The 21,797-nt window shown below is 40.6% G+C and overlaps 1 protein-coding gene across 3 annotated transcripts in view; it reads right to left on the bottom strand.

Annotated features, from left to right (window-relative positions):
* CACNA2D3 (calcium voltage-gated channel auxiliary subunit alpha2delta 3) overlaps positions 1 to 21,797 on the bottom strand; it is a 1,248,789-nt gene that overhangs the window by 178,679 nt on the left and 1,048,313 nt on the right. The gene's annotated exons all lie outside the window — the stretch shown is intronic.

The following is a 21,797-nucleotide window of genomic DNA, read 5'->3' as shown; positions in this document are numbered from 1 at the left end:
GGGAGCCCGGCCACTGTTGGCAAAGCAGTTCAAAAGCAGATTTCTGGTACGGGAAAACAGATGTGCCCTGTAATGAGAGCAGCCAATGCCACAATTGAAGGTAACGGAAAAATTCCGCCGGAGGGACATCCCGTGACTCCCGAAGAGAATTCCAGGTAGGGAAGGACTGAGGGGTTAAAAAGTGTTGTACCTGTGGAAAACAATTGGCCACCCACCAAGAAAACGCCCTTGGTTGATCTAAACCCAGTGGGAAGAGGGGGTTGTTAGTAATTGGGAGCAAAGGCAAGAAAGGTGACATTAGCAAAATCGGACTCAGTGCCATGGGGCGTAGGGCAGGGGGAAGCCATTGAAGCGTCAAAATCGCAATAGGGGCACAATTAGGTAATTCCAGCAGGACCCAGAGAGGTATGTCTGAGGAAGCTTGCAACATAGATAGCGGGGCGATCTGGCTCGCCTGATAATATTTAGTAACATTGGGAACCCCAAGGCCACCCTGGAGTCTATGGACAAAAAGCGTAGTTCTGGAAACTCTGGGGCGTTTATCGACCCAGATAAAACGCATAATCTTCGCCTGAAGCAACCGAAGGAAACGAGGAGGAACCTGCACTGGGAGGGTGCGAAAATAGTATAACAATTTTGGCAAGATGGTAATTTTCACTGAATTAATTTGTCCTATCCATGACAGGTGCGGAAATTGCCAAGAATGCATAAGAGAAGACACAGAGCGAAGCAATGGATAATAATTTGCAGCAAACAGTGAGTCATAGGTGGGGGTCAAGCGAATGCCTAGGTATTCAAGAAAAGAAGAAGTCCATTTATAAGGGAAGTGGGACTGTAGGCACAAAACCAAATCTGAGGCCAAAAGTAATATTAGGCGCGACAGTCTTATCCAAATTGATGCAGAGACCTGAAATCAAAGAGAAGCGCTCCAGAACCTGTTGCAAATTTGGAAGCGTCATCAGGGGATTAGTGAGAGTCAAGAGGACATCGTCTGCAAAAGGATTCAACTTGAACTCCTGTCCCGCGTATGGAACCCCCGATACATTACAATCAGTCCGGAGCGCCAGAGTTTTTGTTTTTAAGGAGGAATGGGTGGTCACCTGTTTCAAAAGCTAAAAAAAAGGTCTAATAGTAAGAGTACTGAGTAGTGTGAATAGTGGTAATTTTTTTTAGCAGATAGTCAGACATTACAGAATTTTAGAAGAGCCATTTCCATTTGGGGGGGGGGGGCAGACTGTAAGGGCTCAAAAAAGGTTGTTTTCAGTGATATAGCAACTCAGATGGTTGTAGATTAGGCATTCTGGGAGTTTGGCGGTAAATGAGAGAAAGGAGATTGGTTATTCAGACTGGTGCGGATGAGCAAGGGCTTTTTATGTTTGACCAGAGAATTGTTTTCAGAGAGGGGAGGGAAATATGCCAGAAGATATGGAAAGATTGAAGAATAATAGAGCATAGAATAGAGAAAGAAGGTGACCACAGTAACTGTGAGCGCATGGGATCCTTGTAGCAGGTGGTAAGGTGGGTGTCAGAAGGGTTCTGGGCGTGGGGATGAAAGTTAGACTGCAGAGGACCAGGACTGGACTAAATATCTCCTGAGTGTACGTGCCCTAGTGTTCTGGAGGTTATTTGGCATGTGGGTTTAGAATACATAGGAGGTGATAAGTGTAGTAATATGGAGAGGGCATTAGTGAAGGTGATATACACTCACTGGCCACTTTATTAGGTACACCTTGCTAGTACCGGGTTGGACCCATTTTTGCCTTCAGAACTGCTTTAATTCTTCATGGCATAGATTTAACAAGGTGTTGGGAACATTCCTCAGAGATTTTGGTCCATATTGATATGATAGTATCACATAGTTGCTGCAGATTTGTCGGCTGCACATCCATGATGCGAATCTCCCATTCCACCACAACCCAAAGGTGCTCTGTTGGATTGAGGTCTGGTTACTGTGGACGCCATTTGAGTACAATGAACTCATTGTAATGTTCAAGAAACCAGTTTGAGATGATTTGAGCTTCATGACATGGTGCATTATACTGCTGGAAGTAGCCATCAGAAGATGGGTACACTGTAGTCATAAAGGGATGGACATGGTAAGCAACAAGGTAGACCGTGGCGTAATGATGCTGAATTGGTACTAAGCGGCTTGAAGTGTGACAAGAAAATACCCCCACACCATTACACCACCACCAGCCTGAACTGTTGATACAAGGTAGGATGGATCCATGCTTTCATGTTGTTTATGCCAAATTCTGATCCTACCATCTGAATTTTGCAGCTGAAATCAAGACTCACCAGACCAGGCAGCATTTTTCAAATCTTCTAATGTCCATTTTTAGTGAGCCTGTGTGAATTGTAGCCTCCCTTTCCTGTTCTTAGCTGACTGGAGTGGCACTGAGTGAGGTCTTCTGCTGCTGTAGCCCATCTGCTTCAAGGTTCAATGTGTTATGCATTTAGAGATGGTATTCTACATACCTTGGTTGTAACGAGTAGTTATTTGAGTTACTGTTGCCTTTCTATCATCTCGAACCAGTCTGTCCATTATCCTCTGACCTTAGACTTCAACAAAGCATTTTCGTCCACACAGCTGCTGCTCACTGGATATTTTTTCTTTTTCAGGCCATTCTTTGTAATCCCTAGAGATGGTTAAGTGTGAAAATCCCAGTAGATCAGCAGTTTTTGAAATGACCAGCCCGTCTGGCATCAACAACCATGCCATGTTAAAAGTCACTTAAATCCCCTTTCTTCCCCATTCTGATGCTCAGTTTGAACTTCAGCAAGCCGTTTTCACCACGGCTAGATGCCTAAATGCATTGAATTGTTGCCATGTGATTGGCTGATTAGCAATTTGTGTTACCAAGCAATTGAACAGGTGCACCTAATAAAGAAGCAGGTGAGTGTATACTGTATATATATATATATATATATATATATATATATATATATATATATAAAATTATTGATATATAATTACTTAGTGAACCTGGGGTCTAGTGCTGTATTCATCCAGTTCTATCCCCTTCCCTAATCAGGCTATGGTGTTCCCAACACCATGGTGAATCTATGCCATGAAGGCAAAAGGGGGTCCAGCCCGATACTAGCAAGGTGTACCTAATAAAGTGGCCAAATGAGTGTATATTCAAACAAAGGTTTGAGCTTTTAGGATAGAAAATAATAGAAAGTAAGTTAAGGTTCATATTTAACTAACTTTATTTTATTTGGATAAAGTGGGAAGAATTGAAAGCCCTCTCAGGTTTTTACTCCTGTCTGGGAATCCACTAGAGAGATTTTCCCTTACTTAACCACTTGCCTACAGGGCACTTATACCCCCTTCCTGCCCAGGCCAATTTTCAGCTTTCAGTGCTGTTGCACTTTGAATAACAATTGCGCGGTCATGCAACACTGTGCCCATATGAAATTTTTATCATTTTTTTGTGACAGATAGAGCTTTATTTTGGTGGTATTTAATCAACTCTGGGTTTTTGTTTTGTCTTAAACAAACCAAAAACCACTGAAAATGTAAAAAAACAAATGTTTTTTCTTAGTTTTTGTTATAAAACTTTGTAAATAAGTGATTTTTCTCCTTCACTGGTGTGCGCTAATGAGGCTGCAGTGATGGGCACTGATAGGCTGCACTGATGGACATTGATAGGTGGCACTGATGGGCACTGATTAGAAGGCACTGGTAGGTGGCACTGATGGGCATTGACAGGCATCACTGATGGGCACTGAAAGGCAGCACTGATATATGGCACTGATAGGCGGTACTGATAGGCAGCACCGATAGGCGGCACTGGCTGGCACTGATAGGCAGCACTGACTGGCACTGTTAGGTGGCACTGGCTGGCACTGTTAGGCGGCACTGCCTGGCACTGATAGGTGGCATTGACGGGCACTAATAGGCGGCACTGATGTGCACTGATAGGCACCACTGACTGGCACTGATAGGTGGCACTGATTGGCAGCACTGATAGGTGGCACTGGTTGGCATTGGTATGTGGCACTGACTGGCACTGATGGGTGACACTCAAAGGCAGCTCAGATGGGCACTGATATGTGGCATTGATGTGCACTGATAGGCACTGATATGTGTCATTGATGGGCACTGGCACGTGGCACTGATGAGCACTGACAGCTGGCACTGATGGACACTGACAGGTGGCACTGCTGGGGCTACACTGATCATCAGGGCACACTGATCATCAGTGCCCTGATGATCAATGTACATGTCCCCTCCGCGGAATGCCGACTACCGGCTCTCCTCTCGAGCTGTCAGCGTGACAGCTCCAGAGGAGAGAAATGACGAGAACCGGCATTTCCCTGTTTACATGTGATCAGCTGTGATTGGACACAGCTGATCACATGACCGAGCCGACATCTTCGCCTCTTTCCGTGGATCGGTGATCTGCTGTGTCCGAGGGACACAGCGGACCGCCGATCGCCGCACTGCACATTCGGGGAGCCGTGCATGCGCGGTAAAAATGGGAGGACGTCATATGACGTCCTCCCAGAACGAGAGAACCACCTTGCATCCGTCATATTACTATATGGCGGGCAGGAGGTGGTTAAAGGTCCAGTGACAATGGTTTCACCAGACTGGAAATCTGTAAGAACAGCATAGAAATATAAAAATGCTTCTATTTAATTAAAGAGTAACTCCACTTTTGTTGAGAGTAAAACAATCTCCTGTGAGTGATCAATGTACATTGCAAGGATTCTAAAAGCTGTATGCTCAACTGTTACAGTATGTCCTTGGAATGATTCCTGTATGGGAGTGTTTGTGTTTAAAATATAATCAGCTGATGCACTTGTGGTGTTCTAATAAGGAAAGCTGTAGTGGCTGCATCCCTTTAGAAGTAGTTAACCCTTTGATAGTATCTCACCAAAAACCTACTTTCTGTTACAGAGGATGCCTAAAATTTGGCTTGTATCTTAGTGCAGACTTCTAGGAAATCAGTGTGCCAATCCCACAAGCAGGAAATTACATTTCTTAGGGTGTTTTGTACACCAGCTATGTACAGAACGCCTCCAGGTTGCAATATTGCATTCAATTTTACAGAAAATAACAGCACTGCAGATTGAAAAGGAAATGTAATATTTTATAAAAGTAAATTACAACATGGCTTGTGTAGCATTTATATATGCTATATTATTTTTTATGTGCTAAATTTTTTCCAGGACAGTGGAGTTAACCTTTAAATAAAGAAAGGCTAGACCCATTGTGAACGTTTTATTTCTATCGGTGAATAAAAAAAAATAATTGGAAGAAAACAACTAGCTTGCTTTTATCTTCCAGCTGAAATCTAATTGCCTACTATAAACAACACCCCCACTTTTTTTATTTTGCAGTTTTAATACATAAGATATAATGGTAAAATACAGAATAACAGGAAAATGTGGGGGTTAATAATTCAGACATACTGCAAATAGTAAATGTAGCAATGTTAAAAGGTTGAAGCAATGTGTGCAAGTCCAAAGTAATTTGTAAACCTGAAACTCTAGTGGTGTTTAATGAAAACCCAGTGTGGAATAATTTATTTTCATAACACTCGACACAGAGGTCATAATTTAAATGACCTGGACTGAATTTTCAATAGGCTGAACAACATACTACACCACTGGGAAAGAACATTACATACGAGTTATTACTTATTCACAGAATGTTCTCAATACTTAGTACAATTTTCCTGCATATAATATTTAGGGAATGTTTCAATGATACATTGTAGAACAGAAAAACTGACACATTTTGTAACAATTTGCACAACAAAATCCACTAAAACTTGGTTTCATTGACTAACCACTATTTGTATTTCCCCCTGAATTCAAAGGAATTAATTCATCCAACTAAACTCATCCAAATTCTGAACACACCATGGTACACTAGCATATATTTTGTACCTGTGAACCTTTTTGTGACCAGGGGTAATTGATGCCTGGACTTCCAGGCCTAATTTAGAAGCATTAGAGTGTGTCTGTTAACTTGAAAAAAACACTATAACTAATTTACCTAACTAAATAATTTTAACATTTTTATGAACATATAAGCCCTTGCTGCAGGTTTGGTTTTTCGTCCCTTGCAGTGCTTTGGTAGCTCAATCAACATAAGTGGGCCACCTCTGCGTAAATAATGGTAGAGCACGATATACAGCACATAAAGGTGCATGCATTCACACACCACAATGGTCCACAAAGGTCTGAAGCATGACTACAACTAACATTAAGTATGTTAAGGCATAAAGTATATCTGTCACAGGCAACATTAATACCAGCCCCTGAGAATGTCTTCTATGATGAAAGGCATCAGCCTTAGCCTTGTGTTGATGTCATCATGCCCGCTAGGAGCTCTCATGAGTACCATTCTTTTATGTAAATAAAGTGATCTAGCGGTTTTACATGATGGAGTTTCTGTGTCTATTTTATTCCTGACTGTGGTGTGATATTCAGCAGAGCTGTCATATCCAAACCCTGCTGGCTACCCCAGTGGTTCATGGTCATTATACCATCATATTTTATCCTATATAGATATGATAAGATTTTACTTTACTTTAGGGAGTTTGGCTCTTGTTTCCATTCTAATAGGGACAGAGACATATGAAAAAAAATTCCAAAGCAAAATAGCATAAGGGAATGACTATGAACGGAAATGATTCTACAACAATTTTCCATGCACTGATTTCTACATTTAATTTGAACCAAATATGCATAATCTGCATATAATAATAACAATTGTCCTAATAAAAGTAGTCAGTAAAAAAAATAATTTCTACCTTTTCATTATTGGTATCAGCACTTTTGAATCATCACTGCTACTGACGTTAAAAGTTATATTACTCGAATTGCTGAAGTCATGTATTAGTGATGGGGGATGACTATATGTAATATACTTCAGTCAACCCCTGTTCAACAGTCAAAGGGATTGCTTTAATAAAACTGTAGAGTGCAAAATCTGGTGCCGCTCTGCAAATAAATCAGCTTCCTGTTTATTTTGTCAAAATTTAAATGAACAAGATGACATTTGAAGCTGATTGGCTACCAAGCACAGCTGCAACATATTTTTCACTCCCCAGTTTTAGTAAATCAACCCCCAAGTGTTTTATAACAGCTGTAGGACTAACATGAAGGGGACCACATTGGCAAGGCTGGATGGTTTAATATACAGTATATTCCAATATGTAGCACAACGTATTCCTGTTTTTATATAATATTAGGTATCTGTTAGCTAATTATATAGTTCTTCTTATTAGAAAGATTTTAGAAAATTATAATTCTAATGTGCATTAATATGCATTGGGATTGTTCTCATTGGCTCAATGACACCTTACACACTAAATGAATCTGCAGTACCAGCTATTGTATTCTGACAGCTGTAACCCACAGCAGTCAGAATATCCATACAGTGCCTGCATATGATTGGATGCAGGCACAGTTCAGCCAAGAATGTTTTGCCTAGTTTGTTTGATAGTTAAAAAGATTGAAAAATCGAGTTTTGTTGGAGTGGTACTGACAAGGCCACTTATGGCCAATTCATCAGGAATGAGCTGAAATTTGATAGGTATGGCCAGCTTCAACATTAATGCTCTTCCATCCATTAGCTGGGCATGTTTTTTGCAGTTGAATGAAATGTAAGGAGATCATGGGGTGCCTTAGAAAGAAGCTGCTGTACTCCAACATTTAACACAACCAGTTCAGGAGTGTGGGCAAGCCACCTCACCGTGCTGCTGTAGTGAACCTCTTAAGAGGTTCTTCTAAATATAACCTTAGTTTCAATTCTGCCCAGTATATCCAATAGCTCCATGTTTTTGGAAATGAAAAAAATTTAAAAACAGTCAACTGTAAGAGAGCTAATTTTCCAAGGATGAGAGCTGCTCTCCAAGACTTAGACTGGGAAAGAATATTGGCATTGATGAACACAACACAGAAATAGGAGTGTTTTCAAAAAGACTGTATGTGAACACACTGCAAAATATATTCCCATGGGCAACAAGTTTCAAAGGCTAAAAATAAAACCTATGTGGCTTACGGCCAAAGTTAAAAAAAAATAAAAAATTCACATCAGAAAAAGGGTGCACAGCAGCTATAACCATACACCTGGTATAACTACTTGCTAGACAGGATGTTTTAATATGTATGTCGGTCAGCAAGTGGTTAAAGTGAAACTGTTGATTTGTTCATGATTTTATAGTTATTTATTAAGGCTTACATCAGCTACGTCACAGGAAGAAACTCACCTAAAGGTTGATGGTCATTCACAGTGCAATAAATACATTTTTAACAGCACTGTCTTTCTAAGCTGTATACAGCGTGAGAAGTGTTTATAAATCACTTGAATTCCTCAAATATACAGGAATTTACACATATGCATTTTAACTGTCCTAATTCTGTAGGTCTGGAGTTCAGTTTTCCTTTAAGAAAAAAGGCTGAGTATATACCCATATGGAAGAAAAATATATTTGAAATATATTTAAAAAATATTCTTCCCAAATATATTGACATATATTTGAAATGCTACAATTTTGGCCATATTCAATATATTTCAAAATATATTTATATATATATATATATATATATATATACTGCATGTTGAAATGCGTTTTTTATATATTACAAAATATATGAAAACTATTTTAGAAAATATCTATTTTTTTAAATATATTCTTCAGATTTCTTTTAACATATAAAAAAGTAATATTAACATATATTTTTACATATATTTGTAACTGCATTCCAAAAATGTAGATTTGTATTTTTAAAGACATACAGTATATTTGAAATGTATTTTTAAAAATAGTTTTCATATATTTTGTAATAAAAACGCATTTCAACATGCAGTATATATATATATATGAATATGGCCAAAATTGTAGCATTTCAAATATATGTCAATATATTTGGGAAGAATATTTTTAAAATATATTTCAAATATATTTTTCTTCCATGTGGGTTTAAAACATAGAAATCTAATATTTGATATATATAAGAAATGCTATGACTGCTATAAATGATGCAGCAAGAGGAGGCAGAGCTAGTTTTTGGTGCCAATCACTACACTCATGTTCCCCAATAGGTTATATGCTACCTATTGTTTCTATTCAGTATTCTGTATTGCCAGGTGCAGGCCTTGGCTGGTGCAATTGTACTATCTTCTGGGAACTCTCTTACTACCAACTTTTTTGGGAGTGCATATGGTTTGTTTAAAAAAACAGGAGAAGGGCAGCTCTAAGTGCAATATGAAATCCACATACTTTTATTAAATATAAGTGGCAACTCACATGTAAAACAGTAAAAACTTTGCTCATCACATGAACACCACAATGTTATGCCCTGTGCAATCCAGGCTGGCTCTGGAGACTCTGGTGTTTGGTAGTGATAGCCCCACCAAGTAGCAAGTGGCTCCGCTTTCATCATCTAGCGGGACCTGCAGAACGACCGAGGTGTTCATAAGATGAGTGATGTTTTTACCATTTCACATTTGAGTTGCCACTAGTTATATAATAAAAATATGTAGATTTCATATTGCCCTTACTGGTCGCTGCCCTTCTTCTGTTTTTTCACTTTCACAGAGGTTGCTTCTTACTCATAAGGATCAAGCTGCCACAAGTGTTGGCAGTGCACAGGGGTGAAAGTCTCATGGAAGAGTTGCCACCGCTGGATTTATGTTACTAGTTTTTATGCTCTACAGTCAATGGACTTTATTACTCATCAGACACTTTGCACTTTTCACTTTTTTGGTGTTTATTGATATATGTTATTAGTAACATTGTAGGCCTTATGGTTCATAACAGTATTATGTGATTCACATGTACTTTGTGATTGAGAATTGTCATACACAGTTTACATTCAGTATTTTTAGTGCTGCACAATTTGTAATCTATTTTTCATTTGGGTTGGTCACCTTTCAGTGCTAGCAGCTCTTTTTATCTCTAATTGCTCACTACGCCCTGTTTGTTTTACAAGTGTTGGTGGACTTTATTATTCTGTGTACTTTTAACAAACCAGAAGGCACCCACACCTTTTCCCCATTTTGTGCCATTTTCTATATGTCTTTTAACAATTTTTTATTTTGTTTACCAAGTAAATTGCTGTAATTTCATTTGGATATGGGCTATACTTCTTTTTTTTTTTGGCCTTCTAATGTCTTTACATGTTGCACTTAGTTTATAATGTTAAATTTATCATGTAGATTAGATAGCAATTTTTTTTAATGTAAGATATGTTTGAATTGACCGCATAGGGTTTAACTAATGGCAGATGGAGATGGAGCCAAACACTGAGATTCCTGGGGAACTGAATATATGCATTCTGGGTCAGAGCGCAGAGTAACGGCTGTCTTTAGGACTGAATGACAAGTACACTTGAAGCATCCTAGTTGTTCCATAAACCAATGGGCAATGGCAAGCACAGATCCCATGACATGGCTTTATAGTGGTGGTAAGCTGAAATTAAACGAACGGATCAACAAATCTGAGATTATTGTTTCCAGGGCTGTTATACACAGGATAATGATTTTTTTTTCTCCCACCACTGATAACATTCTCCTTATGAGCTGTGTCTGGAGTGCAGCTTTGGGGATGATCCATCTGAGGATATCATCACTCGATAGAATGTCCTCGGTTTTAAAGCTTTTGGAATAATCATTCGCGTTTTCCCTCAAAATCCCTTTACACTGTGCTCTGCCAGGTTACAAGTAATCATCTGTCACTTTATAAATCATCACGGAAGAAAAAACTCCAAAAGCCTTGCAGAGAGTTTGTAATGAATTCAGGGTTCTAGGAGACAATGCTGTTTTTTAAAGGATTGCTTGAAGATGAAGGGGTTAATTTGGACGCTCCCCAGAGCAACTGGCCTGATCCTTACATCTGGTCTGTCCTCATTGTGTCAGGATGAATATATAGGCCTCAATGTCACCGGTTTACCATCCAATAAATCAAGACAGGGTGAGGTCTGTTCAGCTTTAAGAAAGGATTTAGTGATGGAACCTCAAACAGAGGGTTTTGGGAATTCTGTAAAACGCATCTTCGCGCATAAGTGTATGCAGCCAGCACTTCTGTCTCAGACAGACACTGAAATTATAGCTAGTGGGATTACCTACCAATACAATACATCACTGTTGCATTTGCTGGCTATGTTCCCAATTGAAATAAAATATATTAATATTTTAAAGGGCACCAGTCTTGCTAAATGTTCCTGTGTAGGTGGAGTCACCGAAAAGAAAGAAATGTCCTAACATCGGTGGAGTCCTTGGAAAGAAAAAAATGTCCCTGCCTCTGTGGTGTCACTGGAAAGAAAAATGTCCTTGAGTTGGTGTTGTGACTGGAAGGTAAAATGTCCCTGTATTGGTGGTGTCACTAGACAGTAAACATGCCCCTGCATCTCTTTTGTCAGTGAAAGAAAAAAATAGCCCTGCTTCAGCGGTTTCACTAAAAGGAAAAAGTGCCTGTGTTGGTAGTGTCACTGGGAGGAAAATGTCCTTGAGTTGGTGGTGTCACTGGAAGAAAATAAAATTCCCTGCATTGGTGGTGTCACTGAAAGGTAAAATTGTCCCGGCATCAATGTCATTACTGGAAGTAAAAATGTCTGAATCAGTGGTGACGCTGGAAGAAAAATGCCCCTGGATCTGTAAATGAAAGGAAAAAATGTTGCTGCCTTAATGGTTTTACTGAAAAAAAAATACCCTGTGTCCATGGTGTCATTGGAAGTTGAAAATGTCCCCACATCTGTTGTGTCACAGAAAGGTAAAAATGTCCTTGCATCGGTGTCAGTGGGAAAAGTATGCCCCTGCGTCACTGGTGTCGGTCTGAGAAGGACTGCTTTGGCATCTATGTCAGTGGGATGAAGAAGGGAAGGAGAACTGGAAGCTGGGCTCTGTAGGGTGCATGGAACTAAAGGGATCTGGGGGACTCTTAGGGAAGGAGGGAGCTGCAGGGCTCTAAAGGAGGAAAGAGGCTAAGGGGCCCTGGGGGGGGGGGGGGGGCTGAGGAGAAGAGGGGAGGTCTAGTTCTGTCTTGTTTCTACTCACCCACTTCAGACTTTTTCTCAGTGTGGTGCACACCAGGAAAGAAGGCAGTTTTTCCTGTTTCTGGTCATGTGATATGCAAAATGACAAGGGGACACAAGAAGGAGGGTAGTCTGCACTTACTCCCCAGTGGCCCTTTACTGAGACAAAGGGATATTCTTTGTGGTATCTCCCTTTCTTCTGCCCACAGCAGGCTGGAGAATGCAGAAGCCTTCCTCCAGGAGCTGTTGAGGCCCCTACTTCTTCTGACAGGAATGAAGCTGCAGTCACCCCTGTCAGTGAGGCACAGATAAAGAAAGCAGCAGATGCTGCCAGCGCACCCCAAACTCCACACATCAACCCTGCGCATAGGGCACATACTCATTCTACACCCACCCTTAACCTGGCCTTGCACCATACTCATATACCCAAGTCATTTATTTTAGACACAGGTAAAAACAAAAAACAAACTGCTGCTTGGCATTTTTTTTCCAGAAGTTTACCAACATTGCAAAAATATGAAATTAATCTCCCAAGCCCTCAGAAACCAGTTAAGTTAGGTTCACACCTATGTTTGCGTTTTATCCGTTTCTGCAGTGTGTTTTCGGTGTGTTTTGTGTTTTTGTACCCGTGGGTTTGATGTATTTTTGTGGGGTTTTTCTTGGCTAACTTGTTGCTTGGCAGATTACTAATGCAAGATGCATCAAAAATGCACTACATGGATTTTTGCAACATCTCCATTGAAGTCTATTGGACCAAATCATACTGTTTTGTGTTTAGAAAACTCCATGACCCTTTTCAAAAATCTCACCGATTGAAAACTTCACCCTAAGGAAATCATGATAAATGGACTGTAGTGCATTTCTGCATAACACAAAATGCACCACAAAATGCTTAGGTGTGAACCTAGTCATTTTGCTTTAGTCATCGACTCAAAAGCAGTTAGCTGAAATGGTTTGTTTCATGACAATGCATGGAATCCCACACAAGGAACCATGATTGCAGACTATGCCAATATCTATAGTGTTTTGCTATAGTTCCAAACAGGGGAGGACTGACCATTTAGCCACTCGGGCACTGCTCGAGGGCCCAGGGTCAGTAGGGGGCCCCATGAGATGCCCCTGGTACCTTTCATTGGCTATTTCATAGGCTTTTTTGGGTGTGGGCGAGGACACAGGGGCCCCATAATCCTCTATTGCCCGGGGGCTCCATGAGTTGTCAGTCTGCCCCTGGTTCCAAAGCTGCAGTGTAGCTTTCCTCAATTAAGTGTATCTAATGATCCTGGAACTAACACCCTTACTGTCCTAGGGTGATCACTCTTACTCACTGTACTGTATCTATGGAAGAGTAGGACTACAGACCTCCCATCTCTGTAACATAGTGGGGAGATGTTCTGTAGACCACAGAGAGAACTCATAACAGCCAGCATAGTGATCACAGGAAGTTTACAAGATTTCTGCCAGGATCAAAAAGTATTTTTGCACTTATTGAACAGATATAACAAAACACCTTCAATATTATATTTAACAGACCAAAAGGGAGCAAATAAAAGAAGTTCATTGGGTTTACATACACTCATATGCATTGTTAATGTGGAGAGGAAGAACTTCAACTTAATAGTTTTCTCTGTTGGAGAGCCACAGGTATGTAAGCAGCCAGCATGTCCTCCAGCACAATGGAATCCATCCAGTTCTGAATTATCAGTTTTTGGTGGACGTATCCTTTAAATAAATCAAGACACTGCCAGCCCTAAGTAGATTCAGCTTGTTTTGACTGAAAGATAACTTGAAAATATTTGACAATGATCTCACAGAGAAACCTATATCTAAATGCCAAAAAGGCATAGATTTGAAAAGAGAAGCCCTATTAAAACAAGAACCCTGCACTCTTTCAATAATAAAAGACAAAATGTTACAGAGCCATAACAGATAAACCATCACTCCTTAAATCATGGTCTTTCATCTTAAAATTTAAGCAGAGATTCATATTTTTTCATTGTGCGCTTTATAATGTTGGAAGCGAGTGTTTTGTTATTGCTGGACACAATGTATACATGTGGTTTAACTTTGCATGACCTTATATTGTGAATGTCTTTAAAACTGGATGCAAGAACGATCACAATTGCTGAGAAAGGATTGTTTTGTGTTTAAGGTCTTTTCATTTAGAGTGTTGCATTAGCTTGACATTGAAAGTAAAGCCATTAGATTTCCAGGGGTAACTTTCCGTGGAGTTTTACCTTAGGACAGTAACGTCCTATAAATGACATTTTAAATGGATTCTCTTTTTTACATTTCCTTTTTCTATCTTTTCTATGTCTGTCTTGTCAACAGCAATGATATGTAGAGACCCATAAATGAAGGAGAACTGGGGAATCTATAGAACAGGAGTTGAAGTCCACTGCGGTAACTCAAAGGCTGGCCAGCGGATTGTGAGGAACAAGGTGTAATTTTCCAGTCAGTTTCCAAGCTGTTCGTTTTTTGTGGTTGACATTTTCAAGTATAGGTAGATAAAATGTTGGATGAAATCCCGTTTAATCATGATTAGCGATACGTTAATTATTTTGCCTGAGAACAGATTTGTAGCAAAGCAAGTCAATAATTGGTGTAGATTGTAAATTCATTATGACAGATGAATCAGTCTGCTCTACAGACTTTAATGAGGCCTTAATGAACCTTTGGCAGTCCATATGTGCCATTTATAGGCAAACAATGCTCCATTCCAGAGCTCCTTCCCCTAACCTATGAATATATGGTCCATAAGTGTGCAGGATCCAATAGAGATATTGCTTTTATTTAACCAATACATTCTCATCATTGCATCAACAGCCCTACTTGTAGATTGAGCTATTGCTGGGATGTTCCCTACTAAAGTCTATAGGTGGGAGCTTGTTATTCAACTCTAACTAACAAGCAAGTTATATTCAAACACATAAGAAGCTAGATACTGCCATGGGAGATATGTAGCAATTTCAAAGTTAACCCATGCAACTTCATGGGTGACATTGAAAATCCTTTAAGTTACGAGACTGGCCTGCCTTGAAGCTGTATGTGGTAGTTGACGTTCAGTTCACACTAGTGTGGTTTTGCGGGCTGCAGCATGTCACAGCACGGCACAGCAGGCCATTCAAATTAAAAATGCAGGGAAAAGGTCTCTGCACCTTTCCAGAAATTGCAGCCTGTACTGGGAACTGCACTACAGTGCAGTTTCCAGTGCAGGTGTGATTTCCAGTGCAGGCTGCGTGCCATTAAGGTCAATGGCACCAGCCTGCAGTTCCCACGTTTTGCATGCGGGTGGTTGCAGCTGTGAGACGAAGTGCGGGTCCTGCAGTGGTTTCCACCCACACTAGTGTGAACTGAGCCTTAGAACTGTACTATATTCATGGAAAGACTCAGTCACAGCATATGCAGTGCATATGTGGCTGTGGAATTGATTTTTTTTTCTTTTACAATTAGCTTCACTTACATATATATCAGCAGCGCATCAATCTGGCTAATTTCAGCTCAAAAAGAGTGCTTATTTTTAGGTAGCTTTAGCAGTGGCACACACTCTTTTTTATCAGGCAATAATAGGCCTACTTAGAACGGTGAATATACTGTATATTGGCTAGTAGCTCCCAAAAGCTGTCCTTGGTTTCACTAACGAGTCCTATCAAAGTCTCAGTAAACATAAGAAAGGGAAAGACCATAGCTAACACAGAAGTGTACAAGTTGCCAGCAGCAGGACATTTTTTTTTCGAGAGAGAATTGGTCTTACTAGAGAAAAAGGGTACGGGGTGGGTGTTTTTCTACAAGACTTAAAGCTGTATTTTATTTTTTAGACTTTATTTCTTCTACTTTCATTTGGTAGTCCAGCAAAAATATCTGTTGTTTAATAAAAGTGCAGCACTACCCCCTTGGGGGTTGCTGTTGATATGGGTCCCCCTATAGTTCTGCACAGCCAGGAAATCTGCATTTTCCACACAAGATTTTCATCTGGAGACATAAATCAGTCCTTGAGCGTTGGTTTTGTTATTTTATTGAGGGGATTAGGACTTGAATAGGGTAAGAGGTGTATAAGATGCCCAAGGGAACTGAAATCTGAGGACAACTTCCTAAACTATTTACAACTGTCTCCTGTCTTTGACACCTCTATCCTAGATGAACTCCTCTTCACCCAGAAATCTGGAGACTTTCTTCCTGAGCAGGGGATCTAGCCCCTGTTCCTTTTGATGGGTAACAGTCACTAGTAGGGAGCTAATATGGTTTCCTACCAGAGTGCTCATTCCCCTATCCGCCCAGGGTGTGCAGGTGTACTCACTTAGATCCTCTCCTGTACTGCTTTCAGGATGGCTGCTGCTACCAGGCTTATCAGCTGGACTGCTCCTTCCCTGGACTGCTCCTTCTCTGCCTTACAGGTGGTCCTCTCTCAGGGGGCTGAGCTTTCCTCCTCTCTGACTCCAGGCTCGCAGGCAGGCCCCATCCAACTAGGCCTCCTGGCAGCCTTCCTTCTCCAGACTCACATCTTCCTGCTCCACGCTCCTCTCCCACCACCCAAATACTCCTCCTAATGAGCAGGCTCCAACACTTTTAAAGGAGTCTCAGCCCCTTGCCAAGCCTCCTGTTGGGGACTGGCTGAGGATCCTCAAGCGTACAGCCAGCCACTCCTCAGATTCACCCACTGCCTCCAAGGCCTTCCTCCAAAAGCCTCATAGCATGGGGAAATTCCAGAGGGGTTGACCTGCAGCCTCTCAGCCCTGACCACAATTTGGCCCCTCTGGCTATTACACCTGAGCTGCTGCACAACTCCTGTCTAACCATTAGGGTCTTGCTCCCCCTAGCTAAACAAGGAGGGTGCTGCAAAAGCTTAAATGCCCCAGCAGTTTACATATAAGAGGCAGACCATTCAATACAGGCAGGGGTGAATAAAATCATCAACTTTTATTTATTCATGCACATCTTTTATCCCAAAAGGAAACAAGTTTGCTGTAACTGATTATAAAGTGTGAACCAGAGTTTGGCTTCAAGTAGCTGCTGTTTTTAAATCTAATAATACATATAACACTCCCGTCCACCCAGACTGACAATGCTGCTGTCTGCTGTGCCTCCTATCTTCATTTATCCTGAGTTCTGTCTCACTAATACAGGATGTATGTTACTGGCTAGATCACCAGGTGAAAAAGAGGTGTAAAAGCCAAAAAAGAAAGGTTAAAATTGGCCAGCAGCAGAACAGTTTTATTCACAGATAATAGACCTAAATTGTTTCTTCCCAACTTTTATTTTTACCTTGGGCTGCGGGTGCAGTGAATTTGAGTGGCATAATAGAAGGTGGTTTTACATGCATAGCGTTCTTTTACTTCTTTTTTTTCTATCAAATGTAGCTGTGTATTGCAAACAAAAGGCAGCTCTGAGAACAAATGGTCAGTAATAAGTGAATGATGTGCTTTGAACATTCAAAACTTTAAAAGGCCCCATCAATATAAAATAAAAATCAATAAACGCCCAAAAGAAGTAAAACCCTAATTTACCAGATATTGAAACAAAACAATAACCAAAAAAGGCCAAAACAATATATCAACATACAATAAAACAAAAAAAGAAAACATAAAATAAATTAAATCCCCTCATATAACATTCATTAAAGTGAAAGCCCACTTTTATAAAGGGAAGCCTTGACGCAGGAAAAAAAAAAGGAGAATACGTTTGCTATGGATGGGACAGCAGCGAAAAGTGATCACAAAGTTCAAATCAACCCCAAAGTTAAAAACAAAAAATCCTCTAATAAGATAAACAAAAAAAGGAAACATAAAACGGGTTAATTGCCCAAAGAACTACAGGTTAAAATCTAAGTAGTTTTCTAACTGACCCTAATCTCTCCCTATACAGTTTGTCATCTCTCGCTACAGCAGCTTTGATACACCTATGGTGGCCCTACATAGTGTGAATTTTGATCGATTCTTAAGGAACAGTTGAAATTCTCTCAGACTGTGGCCCTGCTGGCTTCACTCCATTTGACAAAAGTTGATCTTTTTATTGTCTTTTGTAGTAGGAGCCTGCTGGAATTTTTTTTGTAGAACAGCGGCTGTATCCATTAAGATCCATATAGCCACGGTTCGGGTATTATGACAACGGTTGGGGCAGCTGTTACAAATACTACAGCCACAGTGGGAGATTCAATCGTTCATGCTGTATAGTGTGGATGGAGAAATCTGTTGATTTCTTCTTTTTTTTGTTCAGCATTACACTATGGCTGCTCTCTCCCCACAATAATAGTGAGGGGACTGGACTATCCAAAAGTCCTCAAAATAACCCTATTAATTCTCTATGACCAAATTTCAAACCTGCAGGTTTTGCTTCAAACCCACGGTGGTGGAGAATCCTAGCATCCTTACTAACAAGGTAGCCTTTTACACATTCATAGATCACAGGTTCAAAAACCTTGGTTTGCTACATACCAGGGGCGGACTGACAACTCATGGGGCCCCCGGGCAATAGGGGATCATGGGGCCCCTGTATCCTTGCCCAAATTCAAAAAAGCCTATGAAAAAGGTACCAGGGGCATCTCATGGGGTCCCCTACTGACTCCGGGCCCTCGGGCAGTGCCCGAGTTTCCAAATGGTCAGTCCGCCCCTGCTACATACAGTATATCATTACTGGCCTTGACCATTATTATGCTCTGCACTGACCAGCACCTTTCTCCTCAGCAGAATCTGCAATAAAGACAATGTATTGGGGTAGCAAAGTATATGTATCATTACAAGGGACCAGTAAATAGACAAAACATTGGGGAGCCATGTTAAGAATAAAGAAATATTACAATTAGAACTGCAAAATGAATGTCAATCTAAAATCACACACTCTCTGGTTTCATATACACCTTTGGAAAAAGTCAAGACAGAGAATCTGCAATGAGCCACTTGTTGGGTTCCACTGCCATAGATCAAGAGAGAAACATAGACTGGGTGGAAACTGCATGGGACACTTGAAATACATTGGCATGCAGAGCGTCAGCAAGTGAACTTATCACTTAAAATATTTATCTGAGAACATCCTTATTGATGTGCATTTCACAAACCAGCAAGCAGAGGGCATTTGTCACGTTAATTTTAGACACACTACAAATAGTGGATAGACTTGCAGCTGTGCAGAGAAGCGTGATTGGCGAGATTAACCCTTCTCCTGCCAGCCCTCTGCCATCTGAGAAACAGGGAGAGATACTGATATCACACCATGTGACTAGCACTCAGAAGAGCAAAGTCCAGCACTATATATTACATGGATATTTATACATGTACATTGGTCCCATAAGTGTGTGAGTGCTTTTCATACAAATGCCTGCTATATATATCTGTCACTGGCTGCTTGGAAAAAGTCACGAATCCCATCCTTCCAAATGGAGTTAAAGGAAATCTTCACTTTTAGTATTTTTTTTTCTTAACAAACTTTCTATACTTTCCCAAATAATGTTATTGTTTGATATCAATCATTTGTATAGGTTTACTGACATTTTTTACACATCAGGCTACTACATTTCTTAAAAAGAGGTCAGTAATTGCAGCCCATGTATTCATTTGGGATAACTGCACTTTCATTGTCCTTATTTGCTGAACAAAGCTATAAGGCACTCTGTATATTAGATGAAGAAACCTGTGTGCTCCCTCCCGCCTTACCATCACCACAGCCTGCAGCCTCCTGACTGCAATTTATATCCTGCTCTGCTGTCATATAAATTAAACCTGGGCTCCTCTAGGAGTTCTTGGAAGGCAGGAAAGGGTTGTTATTAACCAAAAATAACCATCTTCCAAGTGCTCCCTCTAGTGCTTGCTGCAAACCATGATGAGGGGGGATACATATCTTTAACCTCCCTGGTGGTCTGATTATGTCAGTATTTTTGAACGTCAAAATGGTACATTGTTTTGCATGGAAATGTGTTGTTTTATATTGTAGGCCTGTAACTCTTAGGAATAACTCACTAAAATTTGTCCAAACAAGAGTCTAGTAAACATTCCAGGTATAATAAAGTTTGAAACACAAAATCATAAATTATAATATAATAAATAATTATAAAAATAATAATAATATAATAATAATACATTTAATTCAATAATGTAATCAAACCAAAAACACTAAAATTTGAAATAGAACGCCAAGTTTGCACATCACTGAGCTCAGTCGCAGAATCGTCGTTGTCGTTACATTCAGTATCTGATGACAAATTTTTTCCACGAATCCCTATCGCTCAATTCTGCAAGTGATTCTAATTCACTATCGCTGTTTTCTAGCTGGTCTAAAACCGCTTTTGACCTAAAGGCACGCTTTTTGGATGCCATGGACGTTCTCACGTTTCCAGGCAGAAAGAACTGTAAAAGTGCAGGAAGGGCACTGGACAAAGCACTAAGGACAAAACTGAGGTGAAATGGTTTGATACAGTAATGTAATCCTAACAGATTACAATGTATTGTGTGTATGTCATGGTTTTACTGACGCTCGCAGGGAAGGGAACCCGGAAGACGGATGCCGGCATCGGCCGTAGGACATAGCAGGAGAACATCGGAAGATCGCAGGACAAGGTGAATTACACTACAGTGTAATCCCGAGTGTGACTCGGGGTTACCGCTTTTGGCACTGAAAATTAACCCCGAGCCACACTCTGGATTACCGCTAGGAAGGTTAAAGTGCACTTTGCAGGCCCCTGCCCCCTGCTTCCATTCTTGCTTAGTAGAGAATAACATGGACCCTGGTGCCTCTAAGGATATACACATCACATATCCAAAATGGCATCGGTTTCCGCTCTGCTGCCAGTGGAAGTGGAACCTGACAGTGCATCATCTAGGGCAGGGGTGATCAACCTTTTGAAGAGTGTGGACCACTTAAATGATCTGGTAACCAGTCACGGGCCACCATGAAATTAAATGGTTCTAAATTTTGAATTTTTGATTTTGAATAGCATAATGACGATTTTAAACAACAGTCAGAATTGTCATTCTCCGTGGGACCAAACCTCGTTGGATGTTTGCCCACTGTCTAATCACAATCACAAAAATCCTATTTTTTTATTAACCAGATCACCATTAATCTCACTCTCGCACTCAGGTATGACCAGCCACAGATGCTCCGAACCAGAGTTGCAGCTCCGAACCAGAGTGCAATAAACGTCTTTATTAGGCAGATAAAATGACGCATAATGCACCCACATGTTCCTGGAATGACACCCAGCTCATCACACAATCAGGGGAATCCACCTTAAGAACCCCTGTATGGATGCCATTAGATGTAATCTACTCGGCAAAAGGCTCCTCTCCCCATGTCTGTGTGTTAGGAAGGAAAGAGAAGAGCAGGGAGTTGACTGCAATAGCGGCTTGTGTATGTCAGTCACCAGGATTATGGAAGGACCCGCAATCATTCAGTAGATCAGAGTACATCTAAAGGAGCCTTTGTGAGTCGCCATAGGTTTGAGGTCACGAGCTACATCAGATAGCTCTGAGGGCCACACTCGGACCCTGGCCACAGGTGTAGGGGTACATCACAACTTAGAAGAGACATCTAGCCCCTGTTGAACCAGGAAGGAAGATGGCAGTGTGGGACCAAGTGCCTTGCAGCAAACTAATGCTGGATTGCTGATAGTGTGGGTATATCTTTGGTAGATATCCTAGCAAAAAAAAGGGAGGAGGGGGATGATAAAAAAAAATCATAGTAGGATGAAGTTTCCCTTTAAATTAAGGTACAGAGCCTCTTCTAATTTTCAGAAAATATAATAGTAAAAAGATTTGAACTAAAAGTATTATTGTCCTTTAAGACAACAAACAGTGAGATAATAGTGAATG

Source organism: Staurois parvus, unplaced genomic scaffold (genome assembly GCF_062004578.1).
Source record: "Staurois parvus isolate SC_StPar_1 unplaced genomic scaffold, SC_StPar_1.0 ptg000282l, whole genome shotgun sequence".
NCBI lineage: Eukaryota > Metazoa > Chordata > Amphibia > Anura > Ranidae > Staurois > Staurois parvus.
Note: the sequence above shows the minus strand (reverse complement) of the source record. Positions and strands in the feature narration are given on the sequence as shown.